The 15007-nt window shown below is 40.5% G+C and overlaps 1 protein-coding gene across 2 annotated transcripts in view; it reads left to right on the forward strand.

Annotated features, from left to right (window-relative positions):
- Positions 1-14000: 14000 nt before the first annotated feature.
- The window catches only part of LOC131354060 (FERM, ARHGEF and pleckstrin domain-containing protein 1), a 50471-nt gene continuing 49464 nt past the window's right edge, over positions 14001-15007 (forward strand). Inside the window, exons 1-2 of one of the 2 annotated variants that reach the window (XM_058391324.1) lie at positions 14001-14248; positions 14441-14560. The gene's annotated coding sequence lies outside the window, so the exon portion shown is untranslated. The remainder of the gene's footprint in view (positions 14249-14440; positions 14561-15007) is intronic. The other variant, XM_058391323.1, reaches the window with a different exon arrangement.

Below are 15007 nucleotides of genomic sequence, written 5' to 3' on the forward strand. Positions count from 1 at the left end.
TGTTGATTGAGAGGAATATTCCTATTCTGTTCTGCCTGCTTTGCTTCCCCCATGTTTCCTCTTCTGAGACACTGGTGTTAATAGATTTGAATGTGTGTCTGTGTGTGTGTGTGTGTGTGTGAGAGAGAGAGAGAGAGAGAGAGAGAGAGAGAGAAAGTGTGTGTGTGTATTCTGTCAGTGTATTCTGTTAGTTTTATTATATGTCCTTTGTATAGGGACAAAAGCAGGTGTAGGTAAAAGACCACATCTGTAAGCCACTAATGACGTTTTCCAACATTTCTTTGACCTTTCTACAGCCATTCGGTATTTGTTTTGTCTCCGCTAGGTTTTCAGATTGATTCCGAGATTCTGGTTAGCACAGTATTTCAGGAACCGATGGTTGATTTCAGGAACAAATGGTTGAATGATTTTAGAATCAACACAAACAGGGTCAAGGTTATGGCAAGGTCAAACGTCTGAACTAGTTTTTCTGTAGTAGCTTTGTGTTCCGTTTGTGGTCAGTTTGTAGTTTGTGGTCAGTTTGAATGGAACTGTAGGCATACAGAATAGTAACGAAAAGGACTAGACGTGGTGGTGGCAAAGGTAGAGACAAGTAGAACTCATTGTTCTATTTATTTATGGAATATTTTTTGCTTAAAGTATAAACATCCACATGCAAAAGCAAAATTAGATATTAGAAAATACAAACACGGAGAATGTAATGTGTGCCTGAAATCCATAAATATCTATTAGTCAAGCAGCAAGTCCTCTCAGTGGTGGCAAGTTGGAGCAGCAGGTAGGATCATTGCTCAAACCTGAGCTCAGGTTACTTGCTGTGTGGAGTTTAGCATGTTCTCCACATGTCTGTGTGGGTGTCCTTTCGCTTCTCCAGTATCTCAAAACAATGGTACGCCCCCCCTTGGTGTGAACAAGTGTGTAATTGTATCCCATTTAAGGTATATTCCCACCACATGCCCAGTGTTCTTGGAATTGGCTCCAGTTCCACCATGACCATGACTAGGAGAAAGTGTCTAGGGAAGATGAATGAATGGATGAGGTCCTCTTCTTAAGCCCTTGTTTGTTGATTCTCCAAAGTATAGTGTATATCATAGCTGACATCTGTTAACAGTGTGATTTTGGAGTCAGCTAATGAATTGATCCCAGATTTGTTGTCTAGCATCAAGTGCTTGTAGGTTCCATAAATGTAAACTATACTGACAGGACTAGAAACAATGCCTGCTGGTTAAGAGTCATTTTCTGTACAGGGCCACAGGGAATGAGTACACAAGGCACCCTGGATTCATCTCAAGGCACAATCACGCACACACTCACAACCATTCGCACACTACAGACCATTTAGAGATGACAATCAGCCTATAATGAAGGTCTGTGGTGGACTGGAGGAGTACCTGGAGGAAACCTCTGAAGCACAGGAAGAACATCTGCACACACAGAGGAGAGGAAGGAATCTCTCGAGCCATAAGGCAAACATGCTCTTAGATAACATGTCACTTCATATTGCGGTTCAACTTAATAATACTTAATAATAATAAAAGTAAATAAATCAGAAAAGTGTATGGATAAAAACATGAACTTCTTGGTTTAGTTTATTTGTGAGTTTTGGGCCACATGCTGTCATGTGTGACAGTTAACATCGTCTTGTTCACTGGACAATGGGTATCTTTTATCTTCTATGTAAGTGCCATCTACACCGATCAGGCATAACACTGTGACCACTAACGTAAGGATTTGAGCGAGTTTGACAAGGGCTAAATTGTGATGGCTAGACGACTGGATCAGAGCATCTCCAAAACTGCAGCTCTTGTGGGGTGTTCCCGGTCTGCAGTGGTCAGTATCTATCAAAAGTGGTCCAAGGAAGGAACAGTGGTGAACCGGTGACAGGGTCATGGGTGGTCAAGACTCATTGTTGTGCACTGGGAGTGAAGGCTGGCCCGTGTGATCCGATCCAACAGACGAGCTACTGTTGCTCACATTGCTGAAGAAGTTAATGCTGGTTCTGATAGAAAGGTGTCAGAATACACAGTGCATGATGGGTCAGGGCTGTTTTGGCAGCAAAAGGGGGACCAACACCAATATTAGGCAGGTGGTCATAATGTTACTCCTGGTCAGTGTATGTATGTATGTACAGAGATGCATAATGATAGACTATATGGCCAAAACAAAAGAATTGTAGAAAATATTGTTGTATGCTGTAGCTTTAAGATTTCTCTTCACTGGAATTAAGGGGTTCAAACCTGTTCCAGCATGACAATACCCCAGTGCAAACAGTGAGCACAACATTTTGCCAAGGTCGGAGTGGAGGAACTTGAATGTCCTGCACAGAGCCCTGACCTCATCCCCACTGAACACCTTTGGGAAGAATTTGCTGAATGAGCACAAATCTCCAAAGCCACGCTCCAAAATCTAAAGCAGCAAGCCTTCCCAGAAGAGTGAAGCGAGGACAAGCAATTATAACAGAAATAGGAATTTAATTTAAAAACGGGATGGTCAGAAATCACATGTGGGTGATTGTCAGGTGTCTACAAATCTTTCCCGTATAGTGTTCGCTATTTGATGTAATAGATTTTAGGAATTCTTTTCCTGATCTTGACATGTTGTAGTGTCTTTTTTTTTTTTTTTTTTGCATTGACACAGCTAGCCTTCAGAACATTATAGCCTTCAACCACAGTGACTTTTCTGGGTCAAACCTTGTTATATATCCAACATCTAAACACAACAGCGGTTCCTGTTTGTTCCAACCCATTCATTTAGTGAAAACATGGTCAGTACTGTGGTGTGTTTTCAGTCAATGCGACTACAAGCATTGAACAGCTAAAACCAGGGTTCAGCCAATTGTCACAATATTTATACAAGCTTAAAATATGAGGTCAGGACACAAAATTGTTATAGACCTGAATAAACACGTCAGCCTCTACCGAAAATAACCGAAAATGAAATGTCAGACTTTTGGCACATGCTGTTTTTCCATCTTTTTTTTTTGTGTCAGTGCCATGTGGATTGCAGATTAATTTTTTTCCCAAACTTTAAGTGTATCTGGGGATATCTTCAAATATTAGACCGTTCCACAGAAAGCTGTCTTTAGTCCATTGGCAGCATGTATGATTTGTTCAGGGAAGCCTCTGCTTTGCTTCATATGTTAAAGTAATCACGTCACGTTGGTGCAGTGACCGGTAAACGTGGGCTGATGTCTTCACACAGGTGGCTGCTGCAGGCATTTTGGGTTTGTGTGTACTGTGTGTACTGGTGTGAGGTGAAGACGCCCAAACTGAGACTGGAAAAGCACTTTGGGCTTTTTGAACAAGAGAAAAGGAGTGCAGATTATTCCAGCTGTGTACATGACAATGTTCATCAACTATGTCCAAATTCTTTCTTTCTCTCTTTTGTCGGGTTTTAATCAGTGTGAATTTTGAGAATGGTGCTGATTGTGATAGCATTCATACAAAGCCAGTGTTACATTATATTAACTTTGTACAGTTGATATATGCATTCATTAAGGCGGTAGAACTGGTGCAGCTCCAGTTTAATCCTGAGCTGTCTTGATAGTTTCAAATGTTCTCCCAGTGTCCATGTGGGTTTCCTCTGGGATCTATACTTTCTCTTACTGTCCAAAAACAAACAAGTAATTGAATTTGAATATGCTAAATTGTCCCAAATATGAATTTGTACATATATGATGCTCTGCAATGGACTGGCATCCTGTTCAGGGTATGTTCCTGCATTGCTCTCAGTGCCAGTTGATCATTAGGGAAAAATAAATATGAATTAAATTTTACATCGTGAAATTTTTTATTCTAAATTTCTACATTTCTGTAAAGCTGCTTCGAGACAATGTCCATTATCAAACCTACTATATAAATAAAATTGAATTGAATTGAATTAAATAGACCCAGGAACCATCACGACCCTGACCAGGATGAAGCTCTTACTGAATTTGAGCGAATGAATAAAAAAAGATTTTATGTGGCACTGCATTACACTCTTATGAAATCACATCCTCTGCAGTATTTCTAATGTGCGTTCGAGTCGAGGCTGTCAGTCTCCAGTCGGTCTCTCCCTCCCGACCTCCTGCATTGAGAGAGCTGCTTTCAACGAAAGCCTTACATAAGCTAGCGATAGCAGCAGTCGGATGTTCTCTGATGCGTGGGAAGACGGGAGATGCTGGGTGAGATCTCGGGAGAACTCACAGTCTGGAGTCTGCGTTCATGTTTCAGTTCGAAACTGAGTCATGGTTTACCTGTGTGTCCACGTAGGTGTGTGTTTGTGTGTTTGTGTGTGTGTCTGTGTAACTATGTACTTAGGTCTATCAGTATGAAATCTTAATGTCGAGGCATAATCATTAAATAATAATGCTACCCAGTGGTTTGTGGAGTCACAGGAGAAGACTGATATGTATATTGTTCCATACAGTTTATTCCCACTAGATTTCTTCTCAGCAGCACACAGAGCTACCACAGCAACACCGCAGAGAGAGAGAGAGATGAAGGGAGGAGGTACACAGCTTCAGAGAATGAAAGAGGTAGAGGACAAGAGATAAGAGGTGTGAAAACATGCAAATGGCAGAAGATGGGGAGACATTTAAAGCAGAAAACACAAACAGGCTCCATAATAACCATCGAGACAGCATATAGGAGCAGATAGAGTTTAGAACACATATTGTTACTCAGAGAGTGTGCTGGGACTCAGCACAGGAAGTTCAGCCTCTCAGTCAGAATCTCTCTTTATATGGCTTAACGTGCAGGGTTGAATAATGCTGCAGAAGAATGTGCTATGGCTTTATTCAATTTGCAGACTGCAGCAGACAAAGTCAAGAATGATATTGTGCTCGCATTGCTTTCCATATGGGCCCTACCCATAATTCCCGACTGTTATTAGAGCATGGCATTGAGCTTGGGGAATTTGCTGGCCATGTGCAGTATTTGCCCGAGACATTACGGGTGTCACCGTCTCCTGGTGTGTTTATTGCCACTACACCTCACACAGTACTCATAGGCAGGAGAGATGTATCACAGCCATAGGTCAATATTATAAAATGGAATTGTTGATCTTTCGGCTGCTCCCTATGTGTGTGAGGGGTCGCCACAGAGGACCAACTGGCCCGGACAACAACTTGGCACAGGTTTTACACCGGATGCCCTTCCTGACGCAACCCTCCAATTATATCCGGGCTTGGGGTTTAAACAAAATGGAATTAAAAGGGCAAAAAATCATGTTTGACTTACTCTCTGATCTACTAGATTTTCTTAAATTTCATTTGAGTAAGAATGTGACAGGATGCCATCTTCACATACTAGATAAAAAGACAACCAGGTATATACCACTGTACACACTGCCTCATATTATAGTTCAGTCCTATGATGGAAATAAACTAGAATATAAAATACAAGAAAATACACTAGAAGAGAAGAAGAATCTGAAAATACAAAGAATATCAAGTATAAAAAGAAATAAAAATATAATCAAAATATAATATAAAACAGACTATCATTATACAATATATAAAAATAAAAATAGAATAAATAACAATAAAATAGAGAATAGCAGAATAGTGATAGTGAAATGTATAGTGAGATGGGTGGATGGATGTGGACAGAATATAGATATAGACATAATTAGAAATAATTTCTATTTACTTTGCTTTTTCTTTTGTTGTATTTAATATAACATTTCACATGTTAGCTTAAATCAAGCTTAGATTTCTTCAGAACTGTTTGCATTAAAAAGAAAACACACACACTACAAAATTTGGTCTGCAGAACTTTTATATAAATAATGTAATTGATTCTACTTGGGGTCAACAGTCCAGAGTAATGGAGAGTGTGGGAAAGAGATAAAGAAGCGAGTGCAGGCAGGTTGGAATGGGTGGAGAAAAGTGTCGGGAGTTCTGTGTGATAGAAAAATATCAGTGAGAATCAAGGGGAAGGTGTACAGGACAGTGGTGAGACCGGCCATGCTGTATGGTTTAGAGACAGTATCACTGAGACAGAGACAGGAGTCAGAGCTGGAGGTAGCAGAGCTGAACATGTTGAGGTTCTCTTCTGGAGTGACAAGGTTGGACAGGATTAGAAACGAGTACATCAGAGGGATGGCTCATGTTGGATGTTTTGGGGACAAAGTTAGAGAGGCCAGGTTAAGATGGTTTAGACATGTTCAGAGAGTGAGTATATTGGTAGGAGAATATTGGACATGGAGCTGCCAGGAAGGAGGCAAAGAGGAAGGCCAAAGAGGAGGTATATGGATGTAATAAATGAGGATATGAAGCTAGTGGGTGTAAGTGTTGAGGATGCAGAAGATAGGGATAGGTGGAGAGAGATGATTCGCTGTGGCGACCCCTGAAGGGAAAAGCTGAAAGAAGAAGAATGTAATTGATTCTAAAATTATATTAATTGTAACAAATTAATAGAATAACCCACAGCCAAAAAAAAAAATCAACTTTAGAAAGTTTTTATTTCCAAATTTCTTAGTTTGGAAAAACATGCACCTGGGAACCCTGACTTTCATTTCACTTGTGATATTATACACCCAGTTGCTTTAGATCTGGCCATGTTAGAGCAGAAGTAAGCGAGCAAGCAAGCTATGTTTGGAGCAAAGCACTCTTGCTCTTAACAGGGATGAGTTTGTGTAAAAATATAGAAATGCATATTGGTAAACTGAAGCAGAGAACATACACTGATCAGGCATAACATTATGAACATTGACAAGTTATGTGAATAAGATGATGATCTGATGATCTCCTCATCATGGCACCTGTTAGTGGGTGGGATATATTAGGCAGCAAGTGAACATTTTGTCCTCAAAGTTGATGTGTTAGAAGCAGGAAAAATGGGCAAGCGTAAGGATTTGAGCGAGTTTGACAAGGACCAAATTGTGATGGCTAGACGACTGGATCAGAGCATCTCCAAAACTGCAGCTCTTGTGGGGTGTTCCCGGTCTGCAGTGGTCAGTATCTATCAAAAGTGGTCCAAGGAATGAACAGTGGTGAACCGGTGACAGGGTCATGGGTGGTCAAGACTCATTGTTGTGAACTGATCCAACAGACGAGCTACTGTTGCTCAAATTGCTGAAGAAGTTAATGCTGGTTCTGATAGAAAGGTGTCAGAATACACAGCGCATCGCAGTTTGTTGCATTTTGGCTGCAAAAGGGGGACCAACACAATATTAGCCAGGTGTTATGGCTGGTCTATGTATAGTTCAGCATTTTCCTGTGTAGTTAGATGTTCAGTGTCCTCTGAGTTTGAACCCATCTTCCCCCTTTAAAACTGCTCAGAATCTGACCACATTAAAGTTAGCTTTGTATAATGCAGTAAGTGAAAGAGTGGTCTTGTGTTGAGGAGTTAATAGGAGGTAATAGGATCGATCCATAATGGGATCAATGCACAACTGCACTATCTCCACTGATGCTGCTAATGATATGAGTGCGTGTGTGTGTGTGTGTGTGAGAGAGAGAGAGAAAGAGAGAGAGAGAGAGAGAGAGAGAGAGAGTTGGATGATTCTATTCAGCATTAGTGCAGCTAGTGGTTTTCTGCTGCATTTACAAATGGTGTTTTTCCTCCTCTTCTTCTCCACAGTCAGCTTGTTTTTAGAGAACAAGACACTAGTCAATAGAATGAAAGTGCTGATGGGAATCTTTGCGTTACCACCATAACTCTATATCTCAAAACATGCTACCATCATTGCTGCCATCCACGCTAAGCTTTCTCCTAGGCTCTCTCACCTTCTCAGTTCTCATAGTGATGTAGATGTGCAATATGAGTCATGTCTCATGTGTGTGTAGAAGATGAGCTTCTGTTTGAGCGTTTTCTCAGGCTGGAAATTCACTGGGCAGGAAATGACACCCCTGCAATGATTTTCAACAAACACTAGCATCACATACATTCTACTTGATGCTTTAACTTGTCAAATTGCTTTAGGGTCATACACATAGTGCCGGACTGATGCTTATGCATAATGCATAATGTTCTCTGAAGGGAATTATCCATAACATTAAAAAGATCATGTGACCTCGAAGAGCAATCAGACCCAGCCTGTAATCTATAACACATACCGAGCATGTTTGAGTGTGTGAGTGCTTTTGTTTGCCTACAGTGTCTCATAACCTTTACCTCAACATTCAGAGCCCCTAAGCATGTGTGTGTATGTATATACACTCATCACAGAAGCTTTTCCTCTTAGGGAAAGGAGAAAGCAGGTGGGCGGCTGGAATGAAGAAATGAAGAGAAGAACAGAGCTGCATCTTTTATCCCTCATCCCTCTGCCCAACATAGTCACGAGTGGGTGGTGTGGAGGCACCACAGCCAGTTTACACCCCCTCCTTTCTCTCACTTACATACACACACACTACAAGAATCTCTGATTATCTTCTGATTAAACAGTCTACCAACACTCCTACATTATTGCTCATATACGTTTTTGCAGATGCAAAATCCTCCATTCCAGATACCAGCTACACAAAGCAAAAGTCTAATAAATATCATTTATTGCAGGACTTTTGTAAAGAACTGTGTCGTAATGAGTCTTTGAGCCTTATACTGAGTGGATTTGGTTATTTGAGCTGCACCCTTTTCTGGCACAGGTGTGCACCCAGTTGTGTAATCTCTGCAAAAAAAAACACAATCGCATTAGTAAGGAAAGCTCCGGAGAACTTCGAAATGGCACCATCATTGGATGCCACCTTTCCAAAAACTCAGTATATCAAATTTCCACAACTGCTACAGCTGCCCGGATCAACTGTAAGTGACGTTATTGTAAGTGGAAGTGTTTAGGAGCGACAACAGCTGGCCATATAAAACCCACAGGATGGTACCACAGAGTGCTGGGAAAGCTTAGTGTGTTAAATTCTTCTGGTGTTACTTCAACTTCTGGAGGAGCTAAACAATGTTGGTTTTCATGGTTGAACAGACACAGACAAGCCTAAGACCACATGTGCAGTCTCAAACGCTGGCTATTAGACTACTGAGCAGATGTGTGGAACATTTTTTAGGACGCTTTAGGGCATTTTAGGCGTTTGTATAAAACTAAAACAGAGAGTTGAAAACTCTTGCTGCTATTCACATACCTGGTATGACGTGAAAAGTATATTGTCTTATTTCTTTACAGAGGTGATGGTATCAAGGAAAAACTCCACATGAGAGACTACATGAAGAAGAATCCTTGAGAGGAATCAGATTAAACCCGGAAACTCATTCTTTCCTGGGTGGCACTTAATAGCAGCATTACAATATTGGTCACCAAAATTGTAAAACAGTCCTCTGTATCTCCTTGCTTAGGTTTCTCTACTATCTTTATCATGGAAATCTGTGTAAGCGTGAAGCAATACCATATCATGTTGGTCTATTATTATGAACTAATTCCTGCAAGACGCCTAAATAGATAAAACGTGTTATTGGAGCATTACTCCATTGCTTATACATTGGTGATTATATCCACTGAGGTCATTCTTGCATCTTATTTCCTCTATGAATCAGAAAGCAGAAACTTTCATTCTTGAGCTTGAGAACAAATCCAGTGACCTGTTGACCCTTTGTTGCTCTAAAATCACAGAGTATACTTTTGATTTGTTCGGATGGCAATTTCATTTCAATTTGTGAGAAGTGGAGGTGATGAGAGTGAGCATTCAATCATCACTCTTCCACACTCCAGTGATCTGTGCTCAGGTGCAAGCCTACATACTGTCACTCAAATCAAAATGGTTTCCTGTTGGAAAAGGTCCATGATGCCAGTTTCCATTACCAAGATGCCAAGTGAGTTGTTTCCAGATGACACTGTAAAACCTCCAGCAGCAATAGTCAATAACAGCCACTAGCTGATTTGTTCTCTTGAATCTCCCAGAGTACTTCAGTGATGTGTTATGTTTTGAAGCTCCTCTGTCTGCTGAACTGGTGTCACTTGAATTTAATTCTTATAATTTATCATGTTACTGACTGTCATGTGGAGTGAAGCTGCTGAAAGGACATTGTAGGTCTGTTTTGTCCTCTGTGTCTGGATGCTCATTCACGTAAATGTTTTGCATCCTCTGCTGTTGGGTGGTAGGAAGTGCAGCTGCTGTTTCACTCTAGCTTTCACTACCCATAGAGTCTTAAAGAAATCATATTGTGAACCACTATTAACCCCAATAGTTGCTCTTGACCGGCAACTGTGCATGCATTAATACTTTAATGTGCTCCCCCATGTCCTGTTTTTTATGTGCAGTTAGTCTTTATTTCACTTATAATCCATATACCACCTTACAATACATTAAATCTGAATGCTCTCTCTGCGTAAGTGTCTGAGTATGAGTGATATATGAGGTTCTGAATCAGAGCCTCAGTATATAATTAGAGGTACTAAGAAATAAGTAACAGGAAGTTTGACCAATTGTACCTTAAGATCTTGACATTAAGTTGTCTTTATTTGTCACATATACAGTACATTACTGCACAGTGAAATTCTTTCTTCGCATATCCCATCCTTGGAGGGTTGGGGTCAGAGTGCAGGGTCAGCCATGATAGAGCACTCCTGGAGCAGAGTGGGTTGGGGGCCTTGCTCAAGGGCCCAACAGTGGCAGTTTGTCAGTGTTGGGACTTGAACCCCGATCAACAATTCAGAGCTTTAAACACTTGAGCTACCAATTAATACACAACATTGGAAGAAATATTTAAATCAGTAAAAGCAAAACATAACAAAGTCACTTTTTTGCAGTAAATGGTTTTAAATGTAAATAGAAATATAAAGGGAAATGGAATCATCTTGTGAAAATAAATTTTCAGGTCCAGTGCATAAAAGCTGTGGAAAGGATGACAAAGAGCAAATTAGGTCTTTGTTCAAAAGCATGGTAAGATATTATACGCTTAATATTTAGAAAAAGGTTACTAAGGAAACTATATTGTTCTCTATGTAGTACTAATACCATTCACTATTCACTGAGATAGAATGTTAGTTCATTCATTCATTCATTCATTCATTCATTCATGTTCAGTAACAGCTTTATCTTGGGGTCATGGTGGATCCAGGCACTATCCCAGGAACACTGGGTGAAAATACACCCTGATTTGGCTACCAGTCCATCATAAAGCACATTACTGAGAAAAAGTTCCCCTCTCTTCCCTCAACCAGCATCATCCACTCTGTGAGGTGAGTCCTATAGTTGCCTTGATACCTTGCAGGATATGATGTCTAATGAGTCAGCATCTTAGACCAAATTTTGATAGCTACAAAGGAACCTGTGAACAAAAGGTGCACATGCACATGGCCTCTAAAGTAGAGGTGTGTATGAGACTGGGATTCCCCAACACCATCCCATATATTATTTCTCTAAATATCCAAATAAATGACATTACCATCATCCTGTCCTTGACCAAAATAATGAAAGATGAATGATTGAAAACTGTAAATGCTTCACTCAGTGCTGTGGGAGTGCCATAAACTCTCTCCTATTAATGAACATGGCATTTCTCTGTCCCACAAGCTTCATATTTGACTGCCTGTCACATAGACTGATGAGCATTCAAAATTGGTTACTCAGATCACATTTTGTCTTTACCCAGAGGATCCCAGTCTCTGTGAATGTCTTTGACGACAATTATATATTTCACAACTTTGCCAAGATAGGGACATTGACTCTAATGGCTACATGCCTGAATTAATAAGTTAGGCTAGATGGAATAATAATAATAATAATAATAATAATAATAATAATAATAATAATAATAACAGGATTATTATTTAAAGATATATATTTATAGATGATAGATAGATAAATATTTATATATGAATACAAGACATAAGATATGTAGGACAATGGTACGGTACACTATATTGAAAAATCAGCCAGATGGAGGAATCTTAACACATACAATTTTATATAAACATATTGAGACATAACTAGATACCTTTCTGCATGAGTAGAGAGAATTTGGACACACTTCACGATTATACCCCATGGGTTGCTCTGTATGAAAAGCTGAATACATTTCATGCCTTTAAATTTTTAAATTATTTTTAGAAATTCATTTTGTATGCAAACAGAAGTGATAACTCTAGTCAACCCAGCATCATGACATTTAAAAAAGTTTATGAAATGTGACTAAAGAGGCAAGAAAATCTACAGCATGTCCATGATAATAAATCATTATTACACACACACACACACTCTGATCAGCCATAAAATGAAAACCACCTGCCTAATATTTTGTAGGTACCAACAAAACACCACTGATCCATCGAGACAAGGACTCCACTTGACCTTTGAAAGTGTGCTGTGGTATCAGATCTTTTAAATCCTGTAAGTTTTCAGGTGGGGCCTCTATGGACCAAATTTATTTATCCAGTACATCCCGTAGATGCTTGTCTGGATTGAGATCTGGGAAATCTGAAGGCTAATTCAACACGTTTGTCATGCAAACCATTCCTGAGCAGTTTCTGCAGTGTGGCAGGACACATTATTCTACTGAAACAGATCGCATTAAAGAATACCTTTTCCATAAAGGGCTGTAACAATATTCAGATATGTGGTTTTTAGGTATGTAACATCCACATGAATGCCAGGGCCCACAATGCCTCAGCTGCAGTTGCCTTCTTCACATAATGCAATCTCTTTGCATGTGGTTTTAATGTTATATCTGATCTGTGTGTATGAATGTATATTTGCATGTATGTGTATGTGTATAGTTCTCTCTCTCTCTCTCTCTCTCTCTCTATATATATATATATATATATATATATATATATATATATATATAGATCCTAATGAGAAAGCCAGAGGTTACAGAGTAAGGAAATACTCCCACATGAGGAGACAACATGAGGAAGAAATTTTGAGAGGAACCTGCAAAAAAGGGAACTTGTCCTTATCTGGGTGACAGGGGTAAAGGGATTATAAATAATTAATCCTCTACAGCTATATGCTAAAAAAAATAGTGTGTTGAATGTTTACTATAAGCATTGTGGGAATAAGTGCTGGCATAACCACAGGAGAATTTAAGATTACACAACAGGTCTTAGGTACAAGTCTACAGTATCCAAACGAGAATATTCACTGAAGCCTGGGTGATATTTAAGCAGAACTGATTTTAGGAAGTGTAAATATTTTGGGTATCCATACGGGAACTGACCACAGAGGCAGAAAGTGTGTCACAAAGCTTTCTCACACCCCCTTCCCTTCCCCCATCTTTCACTTAGCTCTCAATTCCTCAAAACCAAATAAAATTAATACAATTTCCATAACATGGTACTACTGAAAAACTCAGGCATCTAAGATTGTTAAGTATCTCTATAATGACATATTTATGTTCTGCCCATGATAAACACAGATCAAGCATAACATTATGAGCAGTGAGAGGTGAAGTGAATAAGACTGATGATCTCCTCATCATGGCACCTGTTAGTGGGTGGGATATATTAGGCAGCAAGTGAACATTTTGTCCTCAAAGTTGATGTGTTAAAAGCAGGAAAAATGGGCAAGTGTAAGGATTTGAGCGAGTTTGAGAAGGGCCAAATTGTGATGGCTAGACCACTGGATCAGAGCATCTTCAAAACTGCAGCTCTTGTGGGGGTGTTCCCGGTCTGCAGTGGTCAGTATCTATCAAAAGTGGTCCAAGGAAGGAACAGTGGTGAACCGGCGACAGGGTCATGGACGGCCAAGACTCATTGATGGACGAGTGGAGTGAAGGCTGGCCCGTGTGATCCGATCCAGCAGACGAGCTACTGTTGCTCAAATTGCTGAAGAAGTTAATGCTGATTCTGATAGAAAGGGGTGAGAATACACAGTGCATGACGGGTCAGGGCAGTTTTGGCAGCAGAAAAGAGGACCAACACAATATTAAGCAGGAGGTCATAATGTTATGCCTGGTCGGTGTATATACGTTTATAAACACTTTAAAAACTGTACACTGATGAAGCACATGACATGCATTGCTAAGCAGAGGTAATATTATCCCACCCTGGCCGCTAGGTGGCGGTATAAACTCCTGCTATGTGAGGCGGCTGTAATTCCAGAAGCCGCCGTTATTGGCTGCGTGTTGCTGTGAGTGGAGGCGCTCCTGCTTAATGCTGCTGCTGTCTCCGCGGGGAGCCGGCCGACATGGCGACCGCCACGACGCTCCTCTCTGCAACCAGCCGTATCTGAACCGGGCTCTGTTTTTTTTTTTTTTAGTTCGGCTCGGGCAGCGTTCGACCTCAGCTCCTGGAGCCTTAAAACACAAGAAAACCTCTATTCCCAGCTCTTTTTCAGGAGGTGGAAATAAGCCTACGTGGACGCTGTGCTTTTGTATCCACGGTAAGTGTCTTTCCTTGTCTTGGGCACAGGCGGCTGTGGGAAACTTGTTTGAGGGAGATTAAGGTTGGTGGTGTATGTAACCCGAGGACGGTTTAGTTAGCATGGTATGTGAGTGGACATGGCTGTGTTTGAGTAAAGAGGACATGTGTAATGATAGTCAGTGTGTCATTTTTCCCCTCCTCACTTGGGCAGGAGCAGTAGGCAGCCACGTCTCCATTGAGCACTGCAATAGGTTCCATATGAAGTCGGATGTGTGGAGAGACGCAGCTTTCGGAAAGCCTCTCACTTTTCGACGCTAAAACACAATATCCTGTAAGTCCTGGGTTTGTATTTGTCAGTGGAGTTATTTTTTTATTTTTTTGGATGATTGCAGGATACGTTGTTGCTAAAAAAAAAACTGATCCCGGACTGTTGTTAGTGTGTGTGTTACAGTGTATTACTACAAAGGCACAGGTACTGACTAGGTTTAAGATCTCTTGTTGATCTCGGGTTCTAGTGTAAGCCACATGTTTTCCGCTAGCTCCACAGATTCGTGCCAGGTTTCTCAATTGCTAATCTGATCTTTGGCCCTCTGGACCTTTCAGCTGTCATCCTACCCCTCGCGCTACGAAATGTTAATTGCTTGTTGGTAGTGTATTACATCTTACTGACACTAACTAATACACTCCAGTGCTAATGATCGCTGCATGTGGTCATGTCCATGGGATGGGATGCGAGAGAGATTTCTCCTGTCCTCCATAATGAATTAGTGATGAGTGC

This window comes from Hemibagrus wyckioides, linkage group LG06, assembly GCF_019097595.1.
Source record: "Hemibagrus wyckioides isolate EC202008001 linkage group LG06, SWU_Hwy_1.0, whole genome shotgun sequence".
Classification (NCBI taxonomy): Eukaryota; Metazoa; Chordata; class Actinopteri; order Siluriformes; family Bagridae; genus Hemibagrus; species Hemibagrus wyckioides.